Genomic DNA, 27,885 nt, shown 5'->3' with positions numbered 1-27,885 from the left:
CATTTAGCACCACAAGACTAAGGCTAAGCAAAAACGAACAGTTACAAGTACTTCCAATATTTACCAAACACTGCCTAACAGCATTCCTTAAAATGACAATCACTAGTTTACTTTAGAATCCAAAACATTTCTGTTTAATTTTATTTTGTATTTTAGACCAACACATTTTAAGTACCACATCTCAATTTACATAGAACCATAAAAACAACAGTTACTTCCCCGGCATCGTCCGCTGTGTCCCAAATGCTCATTTTATTATAACATGTATTTCAGCGTATGAACGTCAGTCCATTACAGTTCATACAAATACACTGAAGCGCCAAACAAACTGATATAGGCAAGTGTATGCAAATACAGAGATATTTAAACAGGCAGAATACGGCACTGTGGCCGGCAACGACTATCTAAGACGACAAGTGTCTGGCGCAGTTGTTAGATCCGTTACTGCTGCTACAGTGGCAGGTTATCAAGACTTAAGTGAATCTGAACGTGGTGTTATAGTCGGTGCACGAGCGATGGGACACAACATATCCGAGGTAGCGATGAAGTGGGAATTTTCCCGTACGACCATCTCACGTGTGTACCGTGAATATCAGGAATCCCGTAAAACATCAAATCTCCGAACCGCTGCGCCGGATAAGGATCCTGCTAGAATGGGACCAACGACGACCAAAGAGAATCGTTCAAAGTGACAGAAGTGCAACCTTTCCGCAAGTTGCTGCAGATTTCAATACTAGGCCATCAAAAAGTGTCAGCCTGCGAACCATTCAACGAAATATCATCGATATGGGCTTTCGGAGCAGTAGACCCTCTCATGATCCTTGATGACTGCATGACACAAAGCTTTACGCCTCACCTGGGCTCGTCAACATCATCATTGGACTGTTGATGACTGGAGACATGTTGCCTGGTCGGACGAGTCTCGTTTCGAATTGTATCTAGAGGATGGACGTATACAAGTATGGAGACACTCTCATGAATCCAAGGACCCTGGATGTCAGCAGAGGACTGTTCAAGCTGGTGCAGGCTCTGTTATGGTGTGGAGCGAGTGCAGTTGGGATGATATGGGACCCCTGATACTTCTAGATATGACTCTGACTGGTGACACGTACGTAAGCATTCCGTCTGACCACCTGCAGCCATTCACTTTCATTGTACATTCCGACGGACTCGGGCAATTCCAGCAGGTCAATGCGTCACCCCACACGCACAGAATTGCTACAGAGTGGCTCCAGGAACATTCTTCTGAGTTTAAACACTTCCGCTGGCCACCGAACTCCCCAAAAATGAACATTATTGAGCATATCTGGGATGCCTTGCAACATGCTGTTCAGAAGAGATCTCCACCCCCTCGTACTCTTATGGATTCCACGCCAAGTCATGTTGCGGAACTTCTGCGTGCTCGCTGGGGCCCTGCACGATATTAGGCAGGTGTACCAGTTTCTTTGGGTCTTCAGTGTAGAACTAATCGAACACAATGTATAGCCAAAGTCGTAAATACAATTTAAGTACATTCTACCGGCGCACACTCCGTGATTGGTAACTAGAGAATGGCGATATGGCCACATCAAAGCACAGAACCTATTTCAATTAGACTAGAATTCACTTCGTGTGTCAAACCTGAGTAGACAGACTATAATCACTGCCGTAAGTTCAGTCTGCACCAGCTTCAAAATTCACAGTACTGCAGGCCCGCAATCGCTCAGCGTGTGCAAAGAAAACCACCTTCAGAGCTTGCGGCGAGGCTCCTACCAAGTAACTGCTTTCCCTCGTGGCTCTGTGCACCGACTGACTAACCACTTCCGTGTCCAGACTGCCATAAAATAAACATTTCCGCAACCAGAGAGATAAAATCACAAAGTATAGCCAACCTATGATTCGACCTGATAGTGCCAACCAAGCTAATAGTGCTCCTCAAGGCACAAAGTGCAGGTGCAAATATGAAGGAGTTAAGACGCACTTGGTGCACAGTATGGCGATCTGCCATTGTGGTGATCAGACGTGTTCCATCGGAGTCTTAACGACGAGTATATCTGCCCTGAGGTTCGCATGCAGTGCAACATGGAGCCACTGTCACGTCCGAATACCCCACAAATATGTATACTGCGCGATTCGACCAGTTGGCCAAATGCAGACTTAGAATGGGCCCCTTTCAAATCTGTTATGTGCTGGTAACGCTGTCTCACACAAACGGTCAGCATATCCGTGTCTTTCACAGTGATCACTCAACACACAATGCCCTTTAAGAACACTAAAGACGAACACTAATGCACTCTGGTGGCCGTTCTTCTTCTCATTGAGAATTGCAACTCTAAATCATTTACATACCCGCCGGCGGTGTGTAGGTGAACAAAGCTACGTTGACATCTAACGATGTCTTCTGAGTGCTTCACATTTTTTGGCAGGCATTGTAGGAACAATCCAGCAGGTACAGTGGCTGCACAAGCGTATGAAGAGTGCTGTGCGGAGAGGCGGCAAGTGGAGCGGCGCGTCCGCCCCGTTTCGTGACTGCCGACAGTGAAAGTCCAGAGCAGACCAGACCAGACCAGACAGAGCACTGCGGCAGGCGCCCGCTTGTCTGGGACCGCTGTCCTTGCTGTACAGCAGCGCGGTAACCACGTCTCATCTGTGTGTGTCGACAAAACATTCTGAGAAATGATAATGCCTTTCTCACGCACACGTTTCAGACACCTACTAGCATTTATGCAGGGGTACCAGAATTCCACAGACAAAATTTGGGAGATTGTTCAGGGATTTTTTTCTGAGAAGTTTGGTGTCAGGGACGCTTCGTCTCTGGTGGCTCTTTATAGCGTATTGGCACCTAATTTGATTTATTACATCAGTTTATCTTCGCAATGCACTGTAAATACGTGCACTGCTCTGCAAAAGTCGGATTTATGTGCTGTGTGTCTTGTCTGAAAACACAGGTGTTCCATTCACTCACGACATTTGCCGTTGACAATAGTAATGTGTATTTTATCCCTCGTCCTCAAACATAGTTAGTACCGTGCGGTTCTGCCTCGGAGCTCGTTTTCCTGGAACCTTATTTATACGTTGACCAGTGTGGATAGGTTTACTGATGATGAGTTAGCACCTCGTGCATGGGCTCGCCGAGTGCAATGGAAGAACGTGACAATGACACTATGCTGAGCTCTATCCGCAATGACGGCCACCTCCTCACAGTACTTTTGCTTCTGAGGGTTGTTGCATTGTAACATATCATATCCTGGGCATCCTGTTTCAAAAATGTAGTCCCCGCTGCCAGTTTCCACTTGCAGGGAGAAAGAGGCTTTCTTCGTTCGGCTGAAGCTGATGGACCGGGGTTCCATAACGCGCCTATATGGTAGTAATTGGAGCCGACTGTGTTGTCCTTAAGGCCGAGTAATTTCCTCATAACGGACGGTGTTTTCCATCTCGTTAAGGAAAAAGTTCTTAAGGCGCTGTCAGAAGGCATAGCCTTACACAAGTGCTATAAGCAGGAACAGGAAGTGGCCAGTGAGAATGCCCTTACTCTGTTCCCGATTGTGGTTACCTGAGAGGTCCATTTGTAAAATAATACCGTGGACCTGTTTGGAGTTCTTGAAAGCGGGCAGCCGACCGACAGCCCTCGTGACATACACGTGGCAACTCTTGGGCGAACTGGGGCAGAGTTTGTGTTTTAACTTGGTTATCATTTCGAAAGTGTGCCGTTGGCGATCCTTTGTGATCAACAAGATTAAGTATCCAGAACGAAAAGCCAATATAGTGTGTTCCCGTGCGATGGCGTGAAATTCCTCTTTGGCATTCTATCCTATACTCTGCGAGTATGGTGGGCTATTATAGTGGCGTGTACTTGTTAGGTCGAAAGAGTCCTCAGAGAAGAACGTGGAGCCATTAGCTAGCTTATCTTGCACAGAACTGTCGCATATGAGGTTCTGCAGCACCATATGTTGTGCAGGAACATCCACTGCACTCAGTTTATGTGACTGTGTGTTTTCACAGGCTCCTTCATTCTCCGTCCATTTTTTCCTTTGAGATGACACCTCCCGGACCTGTACGTTATAAATACCTACTTGTGCAACATCAGCGAGAGTTGCTAGTGTCCGTTTAGAGAGAAGGAAGGAAGGAAGATTAGGGTTTAACGTTCCGTAGATAGCGTGATCATAGAGATGAATCACAAGCTCGGGTAACAAAAGTGTGGGAAAGGGAATCGGCTGTGCCGTTTTCAAAGGAACCACTGCCGGATTTGCCTGAAGTGATTTAGGGATATCAAGCAAAACCTAAATCTGGATAGCCGGACGGGGATTTGAACCGTCGTCCTCCCGAATGTGAGTCTGGCCAGTTAGAGGCCGTGCACGAATGGTTAGCGGTGTACACATTCCAGTCCAGTGGTCAGACCTCGGAAATTTCATGAAATTAGTGGGATTTTAACCATTCACTTTGGAATCGTGAGTAATTTAGTCCTGCGTCGCGGTTCAAATGGAAAGCTGGCGACCTTTATATACTGATTTGGTAGTGTATCGGTGATTAAAATTAATCCGGTTCCGCCAATTAACGTTTCCAACTACATTCGCGGAGCTTTATATCGCGTAATTTGTCCCTAGCGCTGCACATCGGCAAGAGTGCGTGGGTTCTGGCTGCTGTCGCGGTTGTGACTTCGCACAGAAGGACGGGTGAAAGGAACGTGTGTGTTTTGTGCTGTACGTTTTGCCGATTTTATATTACAATATTTTTCATTATTATGAAGGAATTTTTACAAATACGAAGGTGATTCGAATAACAAACGAATAAACTGTAATTACATTATTACTCTCTATCTAACCACTGAACACCTACCTTACACCAAAATACTTCGAAAATATCTCTGAACAATACGAACAATTTTGTCGGTTGCTTTTTGATTCACTTTTTGTAACTAATACACTGAAGCTCCAAAGAAACTGGTATACGTTCAAAATGGTTCAAATGGCTCTAACCACTATGGCACTTAACATCTGAGGTCATTACTCCCCTAGACTTAGAACTACTTAAACCTAACTAACCTAAGGACATCACACAAATCCATGCCCGAGGCAGGATTCGAACCTGCGACCGTAACAGCAGCGCGCGGTTCCGGACTGAAGCGCCTAGAACCGTTCGTCCACAGCGGCCGGCAAACTGCTATAGGCATGCGTATTCAAATACAGAGGTATGTAAACAGGCAGAATACGCCGCTGCCGTCGACCCTCTATAAAACAAAAAGTGTCTGGCGCAGTTGTCAGATTCGTTACTGCTGCTAAAATGACTGGTTATCAAGATTTTAGTGACTTTGAATGTGGTGTTATAGTCGGCGCACGAGCGATGGGGCACAGCATCTGCCAGGTAGCGATGAAGTGGGGATTTTCCTGTATGACCATTTCACGATTGTACCGTGAATATCAGGAATCTCTTAAAATATCAAATCTGCGTCATCCCTGCGGTCGGAAAAAGATACCACAAGAACCGGACCAAGGACGACTGAAGAGAATCGTTCAGCGTGACAGAAGGGCAACCCTTCCGCAAATTGCTGTAGATTTCAATGCTGGACCATCAACGTGTGTCAGCGTGCGATCCTTCAACGAAACATCATCAATTGGGCTTTCGGAGCCGAAGGCCCACTCATTTACCCTTTATGATTGCACGCCACGAAGCTTTACGCCCTGCCTGGGCCCATCAACACCGACACGGACTGTTAATGACTGGAAATATGTTGCCTGGACTGACAAGTCTCCTTTCGAATTATATCGAGTAGATGGACGTGAACGGGTATGGAGACAACCTCATGAATGCATGGACCCTGCACGTCAGCAGGGGACTGTTCAAGCCGGTGGAGGCCCTACAATGGTGTGGAGCGCGTGTAGTTGGAGTGATGTGGGACCCCTCATACGTGTCGATATGACACTGACAGGTGACACATAAGCATCCTGTCTGGTCACCTGCATCCATTCATGTCCACTGTGTATTCCGACGGACTTGGGTAACTGAAGCAGGACAATGCGACACCCCCCACGTCGAGAAGTGCTACAGAGTAGCTCCAGGAACACTTAATGTGTTTAAATACTTCCGCTGGGCACCAAGCTCCCCAGACATGAACATTAAAGAGCATATCTGGGATACCTTGCACGTGCTGTTCAGAATAGATCTCCATCTCTTCGTACCCTTACATATTTATGGACAGCCCTGCAGGATTCATGGTCTCAGTTTCCTCCGGCACTACTTCCAACATTAGTCGAGTCCATGCCACGTCGTGTTGCGTCACTTCTGCGTGCTCGCGGGGGCCATAAGCGATATTAGGCAGATTTGCCACTTTCTTTGGCTCTTCGGTGTATTTTTGCATTTTCTGTGCAAACATTTACAGAAGATGAAAACGCAGCGACTGAATTTCGAAATTCTCTACATTTGTAATATCTTTGCAATGTACTTCTCTAACAAACGTATTTGTGGTTCATAGAAGGATAGCATGCAACACTGAAAATAGTATCAGGCACGAAACGTGATGGTAACTCGTTTGTGTTCCTACTTTTTTTACTGAAGATTATTTAGCTCCTTAATCCAACGGACAAAGTAACTGTGAGTCAGGACAGCATTGACGAACAGTATCAGTGTGGCCTTCTGAGTAAATGAATCTTACTTCCTGGCTATGGAAACGCGCTCAAATTAAGAGGACAAAGTTAATGTGATAGTCGCCAAGAAAGTGTGGCAGTCACAAATTTGTGGCGTATCTTTTGCAATGCAGTATATCTCAATAAATCACAATTCTTTTTGTGAAGAGCGTTTAGCCATTTTTTGTCCTGCAACACATATATTTTAAATAATTGTAAGAAAACAATTGGAAAGTAGTAAAATTCGGCGCGGGAGCCGCGAAATGATTGGTTTATATCCATGGAGGTAGGGTGTTATTGCACTGACCTGACTGCGGAGCAACACAAAATGGCGATATTGTCTGGCTGACGTCGAGACAGCTGCTAATATCTGTCTTGAGAGTATATGTGCGTAGTGGACATGAATCTTGGTTGCGCCAGTGTTTTGATGAGAGGCCAAACACCCAGGTTCCGGCACACTGCGTGCTCCTCTCCAGTAGCACCAAGAGAGCGGAAGAACTTAACATCCCAGTCCCAAAGTGGACCACCAGCGAAAATGTCAGTAGGATTGCAAGTAGGATTGCTTATATAGCTTAGAACATTGGCGCGATTATGAGCTGAGCGGTACCAGTTCTCCTCCCGTTGCCACTCAAATCCCTGTGATGTACAGTTCACCAGCCACCAAAATTCGAACCAGCTGCCACCAGACGTGGTCCCTGCAGCTAAGTGTTGTCGACCTGTCCCGATACGAAGGCACCATTGCAGGACTGACTCTGTGTCGCCTTCCACAGAAATAAACAGTCGACCTCACTCCTTTTACATTTTGCCTTTCATACTTACAAACAGGTTTTACAAGATAACTACGGATATGGTACAAAAGTCTTGTCAGATTTAGGTCTATCACGGTGACTGTTATCCTCATTATCCGCCTATTTTGTACATCTCCTTATTCATGGTTCAAATGGCTCTAAGCACTATGGGACTTAACGTCTGAGGTCATCAGTCCCCTTGACTTAGAACTAATTAAACCTAACTAACCTAAAGACATCATACACATCCATGCCCGAGGCAGGATTCGAACCTGCGACCGTAGCAGCAGCGCATTTCCGGACTGAAGCGCCTAGAACTGCTCGGCCACAGAGGCCGGCCCTTATTCATACAATCGATGGAAATGATACGACGTCTAGGCTTAAGCGTCATTAAAAAAGACAAGGTGGTCACTTCTGTACATCGGAAATATATTAGATTTATTGGTGCTGAACGGTTCTTTCATAGGTCAGCATTCAGAGATTTGAGAATCCGTGGGCTCGTTCCAGTTCCCCTAAATAACGGAATATCTACTTGAACAAGACCATGACTGATTTACTTTCCTAGCCTTGACCAATTGGAGCTACTGCTCAGTCTCTGGCATCAATGGCATGTTGAACTTTAACCAGCTTGCTTTGGTCATCCTCGTCAATTTCTAGTGAATTCTCTAAACAATGTCAGGGGAATGCTTGGATGATTCCTTCCACAGGATCTTGGTAAGCTTTCTCAATCTCGTGCTCCAACTGAGCCATAATTCTTTTCTACCCCGTCAGTCCAAAATGCTTCTAGATCGGATTAATAAAAATATAAAGAAACGTTAAGACGGTGGTATTAATGGTTCAGGTGTTCTGTCTCCACAACCACACCCCCTGAACTCAAAGCACAGAACGTTCATACAACAATATCACAGAAAACTCCACCTTTGGAATGTTGTTCAACTCGCAAATCACCATGGCTCGAATGTCGGTTATATCGTCAAGACGTTACCTTTCATGCAAATTCCAGCGATTTGTTGGCTCTGAGCACTATGGGACTTAACATCTTAGGTCATCAGTCCCCTAGAACGTAGAACTACTTAAACCTAACTAACCTAAGGACATCACACACATCCAGCGATTTGTTGTTTTGTGGTAGATTTGCAAGGATAATACCAAGTTTTATGACTTGCGATGATTTTTTCCAGGTAAGAAACATCCATGTTTTACATTTACACCAAGTCACGGCAGACGTTCACGCGTTGTTGGTTATGTTCGGGCGTTAAGATGTGCGGAACAAATTTGACACACTTTTCCCATCTTCAAAACATTCTGGAGGAAGTACTGCTTCTTCAAAACATTCTGGAGGAAGTAGTGCACACGTCATCTAGACATATCGCTCCATTGCGATTTGTGACACAACAACGTTGGTACGTCGCAATCGCACATCCACTACTTAATACAGTCTGCCCACAACTGATAGATGGAATGTACATCTGTGGTTTACAGCTGTTTGTTCAAGCTGCCACCTTGCTTGCTGCGTTGACGTCGCTTATACGCCAGGAATAAAAATCAGTCTCGAAACTTTGTGTACGGTGTATAAATACCGATGCCGACAGGCAAGCTCTCATTCTTCCCATACCGACGCTGAATTTTCATGGCTTCACAGAAACGCACTTAGTGTCCTAAATACTTCTTACTAACATTCCACAGAATAAGGAAGTCTTAATACGAATCTTGAGGAAAATGTAGGTTACCGCTGGTGTGCGACGAGAAACCAGGAGCCACAAGCTGCAGACAATAACCAGAGCGGAAACGCGCAGCTTCCTTACACATCACTCGTTTCTCGCGGCAGGCCTAGCTGCCTAGGCTTGCAGCGCCGTCAACTGTACGTTAATGCCGTAGATGATTGATAACCTCTTATAATCTTTATGAACACGGATACGTCATTTTATTTTCAACATTTTAGAATTTGCCCCCGATATCGTTCCAGTTCTGTTGAAAATGGAAGCGAAAGTAACAGCTGCACATACGCATTGTTCTCTTGTCTTCCTTTTCTTCAGTATTTCGCTCTGAAAATATTTGTAAACAACGATAGGTAGATCAACTAAAAAATTCCGCGTCACCACTAGTAACTCGTAGTTATTCGAGTGGTATATTTAAAATCAAACAGATGGCTGGATTTCATTGCTGTATATACACTGAAGTGACAAAAGTCATGGGCTAATATCGCATACACAAGGTATAGAAGGGCAGTGAATTGGCTGCGCTGTGATTTGTACTCAGATGATTCCTGTGAAAAGGTTTCCGACGTGATTTTGGTCGCGCGACGGGAATTAAAAGACTTTGAACGCCGAATGATAGTTGTAGCTAGACGCATGGGACATTCCATTTCAGCAGTCGTAAGGGAATTCAGTATTCCCAGATCCACAATGTCAAGAGTGTGTCGAGAATACAAAATTTCAGACATCTCCTCTCACTACGGAAAACGCAGTGGCCGACGGCTTTCACTAAATGACAGAGAGCAGCAGGGTTTGCTTAGAGTTGACAGTACTAACAGACAAGCAACACTGCGTGAACTAACTGCAGAAATCAATTTGGGATGAAAGACGAACGTATCCGTTAGGACAGTGCGGCGAAATTTGGCGTCAATGGGCTTTTGCAACAGACGACCCACGCGAGTTCCTTTGCTAAAGCATGATATCGCCTACAGCGCCTCTTCTGGCCTCGTGACCACATCGGGTTGGACCCTAGACGTCTTGAAAACTGTGACCTGATCAAATGGGTCCCGATTTCAATTGGCAAGAGCTGATGGTAGGGTTCGAGTGTGGCGCAGATCCCACGAAGCCACGGACCCAATTTGTCAACAAGGCACTGTGCAAGCTGGTGGCGGTTCCATAATGGTGCGGCCTTCTTTAACATGGAACAGATTGCGCTCTCTGGACCAACCGGAAATGGTTATTTTCAGCTACTTGGAGAACATTTGCAGCCATTCATGTTTCTAAACTACGATGTAGATTTTGTGGATGACAATGCGCCATGTCATCAGACCACAGTTGTTCGCGATTGTTATGAACAACGTTCTGGACAGTTCGAGAGAATGGTTTATTCACCGATATCCCATCGAACATTTATGGGACATGACCAAGAAGTCAGTTCGTGCACAAAAACCTTCACCGGCAACCATTTCGCAATTATGGGCAGCTATAGAGGAAGCATGGGTCAATATTTCTGCAAGCGACTTCCAACGACTTGCTGAGTCCCTGTCACATCAAGCTGCTGCACTACGTTTGGCAAAAGGAGGTCCGACACGACACTAGGAGGTATGGCATGACTTTTATCACCTCAGTGTATGACGTCCGTAAATGAACACCACATATTTATTACTCTTATTGCTTGCTTTAGTGCAATCAATACTTTCTTTCTAAGAGGTAAGTTATCTCAGAAAATTGTTCCATAAGACATTATTGACTGGAAATAAGCTAAATCTGTCAGGAGGTTAACTGATTAGTTTCCAAGATTAGCAATTATACGAAAAACAAAAGTAATTGAATTCAATTGTTTGAGAAGCTCTGTGTCACACTTTTTCCAGTTTTAAGTTCTCATTAACATGTACACCCAAAAATTTGGAACATTCCTACCTGTTTACTAACCCCTGTTTGTGTGCTACATCAGTTTTTGGACAACTTTATTTGTTGTATAGAACTGAATATATTGTGTTTTTTCTTAATTTAGAAACAGTTAGTTTTCTGGGTATCCCTTGATAATGATTCTTTGGAAAACATCATTTACAATCCCTTCCGTTTCCTTCTCTGAAATAGGATTTATTATAACACTAGTATCGTCCGTATAAAGTACCAGTACTGCTTGTTGAACTACGGATCATTTGGAATGAAAGTAAATCTAATCTAATCTAATCTAAGTGGAAGGTCATTCTCATATACAAGGAATAGGAGTGAATTTAGAATAGAATTACGTCGGACCCCCTTTGTCATTTTCCCAGCCACTAAAACTTTTTACGCTTCCAGCATTGTTTACATTATTCAGCACAAATTTTTGTGCCCTGTCTGTAAAATATGAATGTGTAAAGCCATCAGTTCCACAAAACTTCAACTTTTATAAACGCCCTGAAATGGCCGCAAAAATGTCAACTGGCGACATTTTACTGTTTAAGATTTGTACCATTTGATGGGTAAATATATAAATAGCATTCTAAGTCTTGAAACCCTTCTGAAATCCGAACTGTGAAACTGCTCTTCAGAACATACTTTTCCCAACATTTTGGAAATATTGAATATTTTAGCCTGTGTGGAAAAATTATCTGTGCCAGTGATACATTACATGTATCACTTAGGCCATTACTTATTAAACTGGAACATTTTTTTCAGAATTCTGTTTGGAATTCCATTAACACCATATGAGCTTGTGTTTTTTAGAATTTTTAATTTTTATAATTCTATTAATTTCAGTGAAAGATGTTAGAGCTACTTCTAGTTGCTGTAAGTTTTGTGGATTGATATCTTTAACATATTCTCTTGCTTTTTCAACTGACCCCTTCAACACTATTTTTGCTCTCACATTTAAGAGTGATTTCTAAGAGTACTCTTAGCTCGTGAATTATGAGTCTTTTAGTATAGGTATTATGGTATCTTGCACATTGACTGCCCGTCCTGTCTCCAGTTTGACAATATCCCACATACCTTACTGTCTGCATTATTTATTTCTGTGAGGATGTACATACGTCTTTAGATTTTAATGACTTACCTTAAAACATTGCAGTAGTTTTTTGAACGAGGGTGTGCTGATAAGTAATGCCTCAGAATTTTTTACGTGAAAACTCTTAAAGCTTTTTAAATAAAACAACGTTACTAACGTGCTACATCCTTGTTTTTCATGTCTACATATCTACAGCCGTCTGCCGCTAGAGGACTCCGAATTGTAGCGTGTAACATGGCTGTGTGTAACGTAACTATTTCGGTGTCCGAGAATCAGCGTGCTGCAATCGAGTTTAGAATTTGAAACAGTCGTTCACACATGGAGCACCCTGTCCTTCAGCACGACAACGCCAGACTACACACAAGCGATGCGACATCAGTGTCAATCGGACGCCTTGGGTTCTCGGTCATCGATCATACTCCATTACTTCCAACTTGGCACAATCCGATTTTCATGTGTTTCCAAAACTTATGGAACACCTTCAAGGACTTCACTTTGATAGTGATGAAATGGTGCAAAACAGTGGTGTGGTTGTGGCTCCTTTAACAAAGTCAAACATTCTACTGTGACGGTATCAACAAACTGCTCTCTCATTAGGAGAAATGTGTTCATCAACTGGGTAACTACTTGAGAAATAAATATAAATATGTAGACATGAAGCATAAATATGTAGAATGTTAATACCGTTTTTTAAAGAAGCTTTAAGAGCTTTCACATAAAAAATTCGGAGAACTACTTTCCAGCACTCCCTCGTAGTATTTAAGTAATGAAAAATCTTGAATTATTCTGGTCTTTACATAATTTGGCATCTGCCTCTTACAAGAGATTTTAATTCCCTCAGTTATCCACGGCTTACTTGTTCTTTTTTTATGGATCTTCTGGATAACTTTTTTGGAACGCAACTTTCAAGTACTGACACAAATTTACCATGGAATAAATTGAATTATATTAGCATTTCTTTCTGTGCATACCTCACCCTATAACATCTCTGTTAACTTACTCTTCAAACACTGCGTCCTGTTCTCATTAATAAGCCTCACTGCTTTGTATGAACCTGCCTCCGGGCTGTAAGATGCTACATTGTTTATTACTATTCATTGTGCATAATGATCAAAATGTTCAAACCTGTGTGAAATCTTATGGGACTTAACTGCTAAGGTCATCAGTCTCTAAGTTTACACACTACTTAACCTAAATTATCCTAAGGACAAACACACACATCCATGCCCGAGGGAAGACTCGAACCTCCGCCGGGACCAGCCGCACAGTCCATGACCGAAGCGCCATAGACCGCTCGGCTAATCCCGCGCGGCCATAATGTTCAGATAGCCCATTAGCTATATGTTGTATATTAAATTTTTCAGCCTGAGCAGTGTCTATGAAAATGTTGTCACCTGTACTCCTAACTTGTTGCACACGACTGACTAAGAAAATTAGATTGAAACACCGAACTAAAGACTCAATTTCATTTTTCCTATTAGAATCTTTTATGAAATCTGCATTGATATCACCACAAACTACAAACTTTTTCTTGCTCTTTTTAGCTCAGTAATGCATCTAGATTTCTCTTAAACGGCTGGGTTTCCTAAAGGGTTTTTGCAGACAGTTACAATAACAACACAAATGTTCTGCAGTAGTAGCTCGGAAATATATGCTTCTAGATCCTATTCCACATATAAACGGCTTGTTTCAATAATTCTGACTTAGTTCCCAAATTTTACACATGTTGCAACTCCTCCTTTTGCCGGCCGGAGTGGCCGAGCTGGTCTAGGCGCTACAGTCTGGAACAGCGCGACCGCTACGGTCGCAGGTTCGAATCCTGTCTCTGGCATGGATGTGTGTGATGTCCTTAGGTTAGTTCGGTTTAAGTAGTTCTAAGTTCTAGGGGACTGATGACCTCAGAAGTTACGTCCCATAGTCCTCAGAGCCATTTGGACCATCCTCCTTTTTCCTTGTTAACTTCACACTTAAATGAAGCTAATCTGTAATTCCTGATATTTATCTTTTCCCTCCTTGTGTTTAGGTGGTGTCCAATGAAGCAAAGTACATCTGTTACTTCGGAATTGTGGCTGGGGAATATTCTTTGGACGGACGAGGCACATTTAACTCTACACGGTGGCGTGAATGCACAGAACTGTCGTATATGGGGTTCTACACCATTCTATGTTGTGCAGGAACATCCACTGCGCTCAGTTTATGTGACCATGTGACTTATGAAACCATGCGGTTTCACAAGCTCCTTCATTCGCGGTCCGTTTCTCTTTGAGATTACGCCTCGCGGGCCTTTAATGAATAACCTGCACATTACAAATACTTCCTTGTGCAACATGTGATCCCAGCTTTGCCAGAATGCAACTGTGTCGACACCGCTATTTTCATGCAAGATGGGGCCACAACACACGTCGCTTGTCAGGTGAAAGATTTGCTTCGAGAAACGTTCTCTGATGACCGCCGTCTCCAGGCACTTTCAAGATCTGTAACCTTCCAGATCCCCCGACCTAAATCCATTTGACTTCTGGTTATGGGGATATCTGAAACCTCATGTGTATCAGGAATGTATCTGATCTCTTCCTGAAGGATAGCATAAGATGACATATCGCTATAACTGCACCTGATATATTGTGAGCAACTGTTGATCATGCTGTGTTACGGATGCAGTAAGTTGCTGCGTCGGAGGCGGCTGCTGTGGCAGAGCGGTTCTAGGCGCTTCAGTCCGGAACCGCGCTGCTGCTACGGTCGCAGGTTCGAATCCTGCCTCGGGCATGGACGTGTGTGATGTCCTTAGGTTAAGCCAAGTATAAGTAGTTCTAAGTCTAGGGGACTGATGGAAATGGAAATGAGCGTTTGGCGTCATTGGCCGGGAGGCCCCTCGCGGGGCAGGTCCGGCCGCCATATCGCAGGTCTTATTACAGTCGGCGCCACATTGGGCGACCTGCACGCCGGATGGGGATGAAATGATGATGAACACAACACAACACCCAGTCCCTGAGCGGAGAAAATCACCGACCCAGCCGGGAATCGAACCCGGGCCCAGAGGACGGCAATCCGTCACGCTGACCACTCAGCTACTGGGGCGGACAGGGGACTGATGACCTTAGATATTAAGTCCCATACTGCTTACAGCCATACTGCTTTTTGCTGAGTCGGGAGACCATATCGAAAACGTATTGTAACTTGCGACCACAGCCTAATAAACGTGCCAGAATCACCGTTGTCATGTGTTTGATCGTTCTTCCCCTTTTCCTGCATCCACGCCATATTCTGATTGCTGATTTTCACATGGTGGCAGAAACCTATTATTTCTTTTCAGCAACTCCACGAGCCCACCGATTAATGAACATACCTGCGGTGTTGCAGCGTCCCGCGATGTGTACAACGCGCTCTACAGCACTTGGAACACCTCATTTTAATTATAACCTCCCAGTTCGAAATGGCTCTGAGCACTATGGGACATAACATCTGAGGTCATCAGTCCCCTAGACTTAGAACTACTTAGAGCTAACTAACCTAAGATCATCACACACATCCATACCCGAAGCAGGATTCGAACCTGCGACCGTAGCAGCAGCGCGGTTGCGGACTGAAGAGCCTAGAACAGCTCGGCCACAGTGGCCGGCTAACCCCCGGTATTATGGTCCTGTTGTGCTTTAATTTCTGTCAATCCAGTCTGTCTGTAACCCGACTCAAATCTAAAAAATGTATCCCTTTGACTCCAGTAATCACAGGGACTTTATTTATAAGCAGACGTAGGTAGCAATAGTTACACGGAGGCGAAGAGACATCATCAAAGCAGTCATCGAACCAATCGTAGAAAAGCAGCACATAATTGACGTGTCACTGAATATTTACTATTTGTTCAAAAGTTTTCAGCATCTATTAGTGGACATTAATGATAATTAATAATCTGTCCTTCGGATTTATTTTCAATGGGGTGTCAGAATGTCTGCGGAGAAATGAAAGTCCATTCTATGTCAAGAGCCGAAACAAGAGAAGGTAATGATATTGGACGCTGGGGTCTGGAGCTCGGTCTACGTCCTACCTCATCCCAAAGGTGATCCATTGTGTTGAAGTCGGAACTCTCGACAGAGCAGTCCATTTCAGTGATGCTGTTATCGACAAATAATGCCTCACAGATGCTGCTTTAGGACAGGGTGTGTTGTCATGTTGATACAAAGAGCCATCATCTCCGAACTGTTCCTCTGATGTACGTAGTTCACAATACTGTATAATTTTTTCTGACTACGGAAATATGTGGCCTGTGAGGGCTGTTCGATCATTGTACCCCCAATGCTTTTAAAACCCTACTCACAATCATTGTGCTGGATGGACTGCTGGTAGCACTTCGGAACTCACGCTGATGGGATGGCTCTGAGCACTATGGGACTTAACTTGTGAGGTCATCAGTCCGCTAGAACTTAGAACGACTTAAACCTAACTAACCTGAGGACATCACACATATCCATGCCCGAGGCAGGATTGGAACCTGCGACCGTTGCGGTCGCGCGGTTCCAGACTGAAGCATCTAGAACCGCTCGGCCACTCCGGCCAGCGAACTCACGCTGATTTCATACAATTTCTTACAACATCCACCCTCGGCATTGCTCGACGGTATCTGAACGTCAGTACATGAGGTCTGCCTGGTCTTGATTTAGCTGCGGCAGTTCCTTCTGCGTTTCCACTTCACAGCGCTATCAGTAACAAACGACTTGGGCAGATTTAGAAAGAAATGTCTTCGCAATTGCGAATATGAAGCACCTTCGGCTGTATGTTGGGATGATGACAATGAAAATTTGAGGCCGAACGGGACTCTGATCCGGATTTCACACGTTGCGTGAGCAGTCACTTTAACCGCTTCTGCTACCCGTGCACGAATCACGGCCACACCCAAACTTCCATATGTCGTCGTCCATGTGTCACAACCTGTACCCCTACATTACGTATTTTCCCGTCCAGGAAGGAAATATTCACTGAGAGTCGAGGGCCTGGCGTTGGTGAATAAAAACGAAACAGCAGTGTCTTTGTTATAAAGGATTATGACGCAATGTTCGTTTGGACATTCATGCCTGCTGTTACTGCTTCTCTGCTGACAACACAATACTCCCTGCTTCCTTTTATACTGGAAGATCCGCCTCTCGTGACATCTAATGGTGAATTCCGCATTATGTGTGTGTGTGTGTGTGTCGGGGTACTCTTGATCAGATAGAGTAGCTGCGGCGGAAATGAGGTTCGATGGGGGGGGAGACACAGCCTGGAGCTGGGCCTTGGCCGTCCTTGCTGCGGCAGCCATCAGCCACCTGCCACGCCGTGACTTACCCGCAGGCGCTGCCGCGGCGGCGGCTAACGGCGCCTCTCCTGCCTAACGGGTCACCCGCATCGGCGGCCGGCCGGGCTCACTCGCTACGTCACAGCGACAGGCTCCGGCAGGGCCGCCTCTTCCTTCCTGCCGCTGAGTGCTAACAGCCGGCCGCGTGGTGCGCTACCGACGCGGCGTCTGCCCACACAGCCGCTCACCTGTAGCGTTCCACACCTCTCTGCGCCCACTGCGCTGTGCGTGAGCCCGCAGGCTAGGTATCTATTAACGATTTTTCCGTCGGCTGACCATGCTGTTGTTATCCTGCTTGATAGTGAGTACGTAGCACGTTCTCCTGGATGGAGGTTCATCGACAGAAGTAAGTCACTTGAAGCGTGCCACAGGCAAGTATCTTGGAACATACTGAACTGACCATCACTTCTGGGAAGTGCGTAGACAGAGCTACGTGGTCGTTTTCGGATTGGACGTGGCAGAAAGTCATGGCACGTTAAATTTCCATCATCAAGGTGAAAAGACAGACTTAAAAATCATCTTCAAATTTCGTTATTTACATCTTTTCTCCAAAATATTCGCAAAAGTATTGTACTCGAGATCAGTCACACACTTAAGTGGAAACAATTTAGTTAGCAGGCCACAGTATGGAGTCCAGATGGGTTACTCGACGGAGAATGCTATTTATACATTCACTCATCAAATAGCCATGTCTTAAACAATAAGGCCGGCCCGTGTGGCCGTGCGGTTCTAGGCGCTTCAGTCTGGAACCGCGTGACCGCTACGGTCGTAGGTTCGAATCCTGCCTCGGGCATGGATGTGTGTGATGTCCTTAGGTTAGTTAGGTTTAAGTAGTTCTAAGTTCTAGGGGACTGATGACCACAGATGTTAAGTCCCATAGTGCTCAGAACCATTTATTAAACAATAGTACATCGCCAGTTGGTACTTATTGGACCTTTCCAAGTCGTTTGATTGTTTACATCGTGATACTCTCTTAGAAAATCTCAAGTTGTATGAAATTGATGGCTTCACACACAGCTGGTTTGAATCACACTTAACAAACACAATGCTAAAAGTTATGATGAATAGTTCACACAATGTTGGAAAGGTAAAAAATTTTAGTGACTGGGGAAAAAGGAAATTCGCAAAGGGAATCCCATAGGGTTCAATTTTGGGTCCACTCCTACTTCTTATATATCTTCCACTGAACGTTCAACAAGCAAAATTGGTACTTTTGGCAGACAATATTTGTGTTATAGTAAATCCGATTAGAGAAAAAGCAACAGAGGAGTTGGTAGTGATATTTTCCAAGACCTATTGAGTGGTTCTCTGAAAATGGACGTTTCCTAAATATTGGAAAAAAACCTCACTACATCCAGTTTTGTGTAACAAATAGTGTCACACGAACAACTGATGTAGCACACAAACAGGAGTCTGCAAATACGATGGAACGCTCGAAATTTGTACGTATTCATATTGATGAAAACGTGGACTGGAAGAAGCGTATTACTGAGTTTTTTTTATTATTACTGAGTCTCTTTATTAAGTTCATCTACTTGTGCTCTTCGTAAAAATGCTAATCTTGGAAACAAACGTATTAATCTCCTCACGTATTTTGCATATTTCCACCCATTAACGTCGTACGGCATAATTCTCTGTGGTAACCCAACACGTCGGCTGACCATGCTGTTGTTATCCTGCTTGATAGTGAGTACGTAGCACGTTCTCCTGGATGGAGGTTCATCGACAGAAGTAAGTCACTTGAAGCGTGCCACAGGCAAGTATCTTGGAACATACTGAACTGACCATCACTTCTGGGAAGTGCGTAGACAGAGCTACGTGGTCGTTTTCGGATTGGACGTGGCAGAAAGTCATGGCACGTTAAATTTCCATCATCAAGGTGAAAAGACAGACTTAAAAATCATCTTCAAATTTCGTTATTTACATCTTTTCTCCAAAATATTCGCAAAAGTATTGTACTCGAGATCAGTCACACACTTAAGTGGAAACAATTTAGTTAGCAGGCCACAGTATGGAGTCCAGATGGGTTACTCGACGGAGAATGCTATTTATACATTCACTCATCAAATAGCCATGTCTTAAACAATAAGGCCGGCCCGTGTGGCCGTGCGGTTCTAGGCGCTTCAGTCTGGAACCGCGTGACCGCTACGGTCGTAGGTTCGAATCCTGCCTCGGGCATGGATGTGTGTGATGTCCTTAGGTTAGTTAGGTTTAAGTAGTTCTAAGTTCTAGGGGACTGATGACCACAGATGTTAAGTCCCATAGTGCTCAGAACCATTTATTAAACAATAGTACATCGCCAGTTGGTACTTATTGGACCTTTCCAAGTCGTTTGATTGTTTACATCGTGATACTCTCTTAGAAAATCTCAAGTTGTATGAAATTGATGGCTTCACACACAGCTGGTTTGAATCACACTTAACAAACACAATGCTAAAAGTTATGATGAATAGTTCACACAATGTTGGAAAGGTAAAAAATTTTAGTGACTGGGGAAAAAGGAAATTCGCAAAGGGAATCCCATAGGGTTCAATTTTGGGTCCACTCCTACTTCTTATATATCTTCCACTGAACGTTCAACAAGCAAAATTGGTACTTTTGGCAGACAATATTTGTGTTATAGTAAATCCGATTAGAGAAAAAGCAACAGAGGAGTTGGTAGTGATATTTTCCAAGACCTATTGAGTGGTTCTCTGAAAATGGACGTTTCCTAAATATTGGAAAAAAACCTCACTACATCCAGTTTTGTGTAACAAATAGTGTCACACGAACAACTGATGTAGCACACAAACAGGAGTCTGCAAATACGATGGAACGCTCGAAATTTGTACGTATTCATATTGATGAAAACGTGGACTGGAAGAAGCGTATTACTGAGTTTTTTTTATTATTACTGAGTCTCTTTATTAAGTTCATCTACTTGTGCTCTTCGTAAAAATGCTAATCTTGGAAACAAACGTATTAATCTCCTCACGTATTTTGCATATTTCCACCCATTAACGTCGTACGGCATAATTCTCTGTGGTAACCCAACACGTCGGCTGACCATGCTGTTGTTATCCTGCTTGATAGTGAGTACGTAGCACGTTCTCCTGGATGGAGGTTCATCGACAGAAGTAAGTCACTTGAAGCGTGCCACAGGCAAGTATCTTGGAACATACTGAACTGACCATCACTTCTGGGAAGTGCGTAGACAGAGCTACGTGGTCGTTTTCGGATTGGACGTGGCAGAAAGTCATGGCACGTTAAATTTCCATCATCAAGGTGAAAAGACAGACTTAAAAATCATCTTCAAATTTCGTTATTTACATCTTTTCTCCAAAATATTCGCAAAAGTATTGTACTCGAGATCAGTCACACACTTAAGTGGAAACAATTTAGTTAGCAGGCCACAGTATGGAGTCCAGATGGGTTACTCGACGGAGAATGCTATTTATACATTCACTCATCAAATAGCCATGTCTTAAACAATAAGGCCGGCCCGTGTGGCCGTGCGGTTCTAGGCGCTTCAGTCTGGAACCGCGTGACCGCTACGGTCGTAGGTTCGAATCCTGCCTCGGGCATGGATGTGTGTGATGTCCTTAGGTTAGTTAGGTTTAAGTAGTTCTAAGTTCTAGGGGACTGATGACCACAGATGTTAAGTCCCATAGTGCTCAGAACCATTTATTAAACAATAGTACATCGCCAGTTGGTACTTATTGGACCTTTCCAAGTCGTTTGATTGTTTACATCGTGATACTCTCTTAGAAAATCTCAAGTTGTATGAAATTGATGGCTTCACACACAGCTGGTTTGAATCACACTTAACAAACACAATGCTAAAAGTTATGATGAATAGTTCACACAATGTTGGAAAGGTAAAAAATTTTAGTGACTGGGGAAAAAGGAAATTCGCAAAGGGAATCCCATAGGGTTCAATTTTGGGTCCACTCCTACTTCTTATATATCTTCCACTGAACGTTCAACAAGCAAAATTGGTACTTTTGGCAGACAATATTTGTGTTATAGTAAATCCGATTAGAGAAAAAGCAACAGAGGAGTTGGTAGTGATATTTTCCAAGACCTATTGAGTGGTTCTCTGAAAATGGACGTTTCCTAAATATTGGAAAAAAACCTCACTACATCCAGTTTTGTGTAACAAATAGTGTCACACGAACAACTGATGTAGCACACAAACAGGAGTCTGCAAATACGATGGAACGCTCGAAATTTGTACGTATTCATATTGATGAAAACGTGGACTGGAAGAAGCGTATTACTGAGTTTTTTTTATTATTACTGAGTCTCTTTATTAAGTTCATCTACTTGTGCTCTTCGTAAAAATGCTAATCTTGGAAACAAACGTATTAATCTCCTCACGTATTTTGCATATTTCCACCCATTAACGTCGTACGGCATAATTCTCTGTGGTAACCCAACACGTCGGCTGACCATGCTGTTGTTATCCTGCTTGATAGTGAGTACGTAGCACGTTCTCCTGGATGGAGGTTCATCGACAGAAGTAAGTCACTTGAAGCGTGCCACAGGCAAGTATCTTGGAACATACTGAACTGACCATCACTTCTGGGAAGTGCGTAGACAGAGCTACGTGGTCGTTTTCGGATTGGACGTGGCAGAAAGTCATGGCACGTTAAATTTCCATCATCAAGGTGAAAAGACAGACTTAAAAATCATCTTCAAATTTCGTTATTTACATCTTTTCTCCAAAATATTCGCAAAAGTATTGTACTCGAGATCAGTCACACACTTAAGTGGAAACAATTTAGTTAGCAGGCCACAGTATGGAGTCCAGATGGGTTACTCGACGGAGAATGCTATTTATACATTCACTCATCAAATAGCCATGTCTTAAACAATAAGGCCGGCCCGTGTGGCCGTGCGGTTCTAGGCGCTTCAGTCTGGAACCGCGTGACCGCTACGGTCGTAGGTTCGAATCCTGCCTCGGGCATGGATGTGTGTGATGTCCTTAGGTTAGTTAGGTTTAAGTAGTTCTAAGTTCTAGGGGACTGATGACCACAGATGTTAAGTCCCATAGTGCTCAGAACCATTTATTAAACAATAGTACATCGCCAGTTGGTACTTATTGGACCTTTCCAAGTCGTTTGATTGTTTACATCGTGATACTCTCTTAGAAAATCTCAAGTTGTATGAAATTGATGGCTTCACACACAGCTGGTTTGAATCACACTTAACAAACACAATGCTAAAAGTTATGATGAATAGTTCACACAATGTTGGAAAGGTAAAAAATTTTAGTGACTGGGGAAAAAGGAAATTCGCAAAGGGAATCCCATAGGGTTCAATTTTGGGTCCACTCCTACTTCTTATATATCTTCCACTGAACGTTCAACAAGCAAAATTGGTACTTTTGGCAGACAATATTTGTGTTATAGTAAATCCGATTAGAGAAAAAGCAACAGAGGAGTTGGTAGTGATATTTTCCAAGACCTATTGAGTGGTTCTCTGAAAATGGACGTTTCCTAAATATTGGAAAAAAACCTCACTACATCCAGTTTTGTGTAACAAATAGTGTCACACGAACAACTGATGTAGCACACAAACAGGAGTCTGCAAATACGATGGAACGCTCGAAATTTGTACGTATTCATATTGATGAAAACGTGGACTGGAAGAAGCGTATTACTGAGTTTTTTTTATTATTACTGAGTCTCTTTATTAAGTTCATCTACTTGTGCTCTTCGTAAAAATGCTAATCTTGGAAACAAACGTATTAATCTCCTCACGTATTTTGCATATTTCCACCCATTAACGTCGTACGGCATAATTCTCTGTGGTAACCCAACACGTCGGCTGACCATGCTGTTGTTATCCTGCTTGATAGTGAGTACGTAGCACGTTCTCCTGGATGGAGGTTCATCGACAGAAGTAAGTCACTTGAAGCGTGCCACAGGCAAGTATCTTGGAACATACTGAACTGACCATCACTTCTGGGAAGTGCGTAGACAGAGCTACGTGGTCGTTTTCGGATTGGACGTGGCAGAAAGTCATGGCACGTTAAATTTCCATCATCAAGGTGAAAAGACAGACTTAAAAATCATCTTCAAATTTCGTTATTTACATCTTTTCTCCAAAATATTCGCAAAAGTATTGTACTCGAGATCAGTCACACACTTAAGTGGAAACAATTTAGTTAGCAGGCCACAGTATGGAGTCCAGATGGGTTACTCGACGGAGAATGCTATTTATACATTCACTCATCAAATAGCCATGTCTTAAACAATAAGGCCGGCCCGTGTGGCCGTGCGGTTCTAGGCGCTTCAGTCTGGAACCGCGTGACCGCTACGGTCGTAGGTTCGAATCCTGCCTCGGGCATGGATGTGTGTGATGTCCTTAGGTTAGTTAGGTTTAAGTAGTTCTAAGTTCTAGGGGACTGATGACCACAGATGTTAAGTCCCATAGTGCTCAGAACCATTTATTAAACAATAGTACATCGCCAGTTGGTACTTATTGGACCTTTCCAAGTCGTTTGATTGTTTACATCGTGATACTCTCTTAGAAAATCTCAAGTTGTATGAAATTGATGGCTTCACACACAGCTGGTTTGAATCACACTTAACAAACACAATGCTAAAAGTTATGATGAATAGTTCACACAATGTTGGAAAGGTAAAAAATTTTAGTGACTGGGGAAAAAGGAAATTCGCAAAGGGAATCCCATAGGGTTCAATTTTGGGTCCACTCCTACTTCTTATATATCTTCCACTGAACGTTCAACAAGCAAAATTGGTACTTTTGGCAGACAATATTTGTGTTATAGTAAATCCGATTAGAGAAAAAGCAACAGAGGAGTTGGTAGTGATATTTTCCAAGACCTATTGAGTGGTTCTCTGAAAATGGACGTTTCCTAAATATTGGAAAAAAACCTCACTACATCCAGTTTTGTGTAACAAATAGTGTCACACGAACAACTGATGTAGCACACAAACAGGAGTCTGCAAATACGATGGAACGCTCGAAATTTGTACGTATTCATATTGATGAAAACGTGGACTGGAAGAAGCGTATTACTGAGTTTTTTTTATTATTACTGAGTCTCTTTATTAAGTTCATCTACTTGTGCTCTTCGTAAAAATGCTAATCTTGGAAACAAACGTATTAATCTCCTCACGTATTTTGCATATTTCCACCCATTAACGTCGTACGGCATAATTCTCTGTGGTAACCCAACACGTCGGCTGACCATGCTGTTGTTATCCTGCTTGATAGTGAGTACGTAGCACGTTCTCCTGGATGGAGGTTCATCGACAGAAGTAAGTCACTTGAAGCGTGCCACAGGCAAGTATCTTGGAACATACTGAACTGACCATCACTTCTGGGAAGTGCGTAGACAGAGCTACGTGGTCGTTTTCGGATTGGACGTGGCAGAAAGTCATGGCACGTTAAATTTCCATCATCAAGGTGAAAAGACAGACTTAAAAATCATCTTCAAATTTCGTTATTTACATCTTTTCTCCAAAATATTCGCAAAAGTATTGTACTCGAGATCAGTCACACACTTAAGTGGAAACAATTTAGTTAGCAGGCCACAGTATGGAGTCCAGATGGGTTACTCGACGGAGAATGCTATTTATACATTCACTCATCAAATAGCCATGTCTTAAACAATAAGGCCGGCCCGTGTGGCCGTGCGGTTCTAGGCGCTTCAGTCTGGAACCGCGTGACCGCTACGGTCGTAGGTTCGAATCCTGCCTCGGGCATGGATGTGTGTGATGTCCTTAGGTTAGTTAGGTTTAAGTAGTTCTAAGTTCTAGGGGACTGATGACCACAGATGTTAAGTCCCATAGTGCTCAGAACCATTTATTAAACAATAGTACATCGCCAGTTGGTACTTATTGGACCTTTCCAAGTCGTTTGATTGTTTACATCGTGATACTCTCTTAGAAAATCTCAAGTTGTATGAAATTGATGGCTTCACACACAGCTGGTTTGAATCACACTTAACAAACACAATGCTAAAAGTTATGATGAATAGTTCACACAATGTTGGAAAGGTAAAAAATTTTAGTGACTGGGGAAAAAGGAAATTCGCAAAGGGAATCCCATAGGGTTCAATTTTGGGTCCACTCCTACTTCTTATATATCTTCCACTGAACGTTCAACAAGCAAAATTGGTACTTTTGGCAGACAATATTTGTGTTATAGTAAATCCGATTAGAGAAAAAGCAACAGAGGAGTTGGTAGTGATATTTTCCAAGACCTATTGAGTGGTTCTCTGAAAATGGACGTTTCCTAAATATTGGAAAAAAACCTCACTACATCCAGTTTTGTGTAACAAATAGTGTCACACGAACAACTGATGTAGCACACAAACAGGAGTCTGCAAATACGATGGAACGCTCGAAATTTGTACGTATTCATATTGATGAAAACGTGGACTGGAAGAAGCGTATTACTGAGTTTTTTTTATTATTACTGAGTCTCTTTATTAAGTTCATCTACTTGTGCTCTTCGTAAAAATGCTAATCTTGGAAACAAACGTATTAATCTCCTCACGTATTTTGCATATTTCCACCCATTAACGTCGTACGGCATAATTCTCTGTGGTAACCCAACACGCAGAAACGAAGTATTGATTCCACAATAGCGAGCAGTAAGAATAATATGTGGTGTTCACCTACGGACGTCATGTAGGTACCTCTTAAAGGAACTAAGTATTTTAACTGTGCCGTCACAATACATATATTCACTAATTCGCTAAAGGAAAAATGACCTTTATCACCCATTGTTAAAGTTGTCAGTTGCTCAGAGAGGACTCCAATATGCAGCAACAAAGATTTTTGATCGTTTGCGCAGTAACACAAAATGTCTGACAGGTAGCAATGCAAGTTTTAAATCTAATTTAAAATCATTTCTGCTGCACAATTCTTTGTATTCCCCTGATAAAATTTTTATTTAAAAAGTGGTAGCTGAAAGAAAATGATCTATGGAATACGTAACTAATCAACTAACTAACGCCCATAGCCTTAAATGCCTATCTTCGCAAGAAGATGAGCCATGTAGATGCACTATCTTCAGTTTCACAGATAAGCCACTGAGTGACGCTACGGTATCAGTGCTGGAAAAGTGACTAAATTTTCCTACCGCTCTAAAGACTCTGCCCATAAAAGATTTTATCAGCGCCGTTGAGCGAGGTGTCTTGAAACTTTCCCAGTGAGAATAAGGCGAGAGACTTGCAAGGTCATAAGTAGGATGCCCGCGCCCAAACATTGCGTCACCACTCATGAAAGAAAAGCGCCCCGATCTTTAAGAGAAAACACAAATAGTTATTTTACCTGTTGACCATGAAAGTACTGTTGTTCTCCTGTCTGTAACATCTCATTTTGACAATATGATGGATTTACTGCAAGAGTCAGTGTATCGTCATCTCCAGAAGGGACTAACTCCTCCCTTCTCAAGCACAGTCAGTTTCTTGACCATCTGAAAAATAGCCTACAAGTATGAACGCCAGTTCCACCAAGATTTTATGGCCTGCCAAAGATACACAAAGAACGGATTCCAGTTCTCCCCATTGTCAGCACTATAGGAACCCCAACATATTACCTAGCATAAACATCTGCTTCTCATGTGAGCCCTTTGATCGGGAAATCTGAACACCACACAGGAAATTCAAAAGATTTTATATGTTGCCTGAAGAATCTGCGTCTCGAACCAGCCGACGTATTAATGAGTTTCAATGTTGTCTTTTTGTTCACACTAGTGCCACTGACCGATTCACTACTACACATAGGAGATAATCTCCAGGAGGACATCTTACTTTTTTTTCAAACATGTGCTTACTTCAAGTTACTTTTTATTTAACGAATAATATTTTGAGGGATCAGACGGTGTTGCTATGGGTAGCTCTTGTCTCCCTTAGTAGCTACCCTTCTTTTGGAAGAATCTGAGAATAAAGCACTTTAGTTGGCATTTTTGAAATCTAAATGTTTTTGGAGATATGTAGACGATACCTTTCTAGTATGGCCATATGGCACATCAACACTTCCTTCATTCTTAGAAAATTTTCGCTTCATACACCCGAGCATATATTTCACCATAGAACTGTCACGGTTTGTAAATCGTGGAGACATTTATATTTTTGTAAGATTTTGGTACAGTTGTTTCAAACAACAATTGAAGTTGTAGATGGTAACAACTGCTGTTCTCATCATAATGAAATATGCGCTTCTTAACAACTGAATCAGAGACTTGCTTAGTAGTGTGTGCATTCCTTTACACGACGATGACAGTGGTGACATGCCTTGCCAGGGACTACTCGAGACACCGAATAATTAGGGGAGCAATCCAGATCCATGACAGCTCATCTGCAGCCCACAACTCAGGGACATTTGTCGGAGACGAGTCCAAGACACTCTCACCTCGTCCCATGGAGTCGCACATGTAATCAAAAGAACTGAGGTCAGGTGACTTGTGGCACAATTCGAACATTCTTACATCTGTGGAGCGTTCCTCAAATCATTATGACAGA

The 27,885-nt window shown here is 43.2% G+C and overlaps 1 protein-coding gene across 1 annotated transcript in view; it reads left to right on the top strand.

Annotated features, from left to right (window-relative positions):
• The window catches only part of LOC126483745 (protein masquerade), a 245,907-nt gene that overhangs the window by 152,234 nt on the left and 65,788 nt on the right, over nt 1–27,885 (top strand). The window lies entirely within an intron of this gene.

Source organism: Schistocerca serialis, chromosome 1, assembly GCF_023864345.2.
Source record: "Schistocerca serialis cubense isolate TAMUIC-IGC-003099 chromosome 1, iqSchSeri2.2, whole genome shotgun sequence".
NCBI lineage: Eukaryota > Metazoa > Arthropoda > Insecta > Orthoptera > Acrididae > Schistocerca > Schistocerca serialis.
Note: the sequence above shows the minus strand (reverse complement) of the source record. Positions and strands in the feature narration are given on the sequence as shown.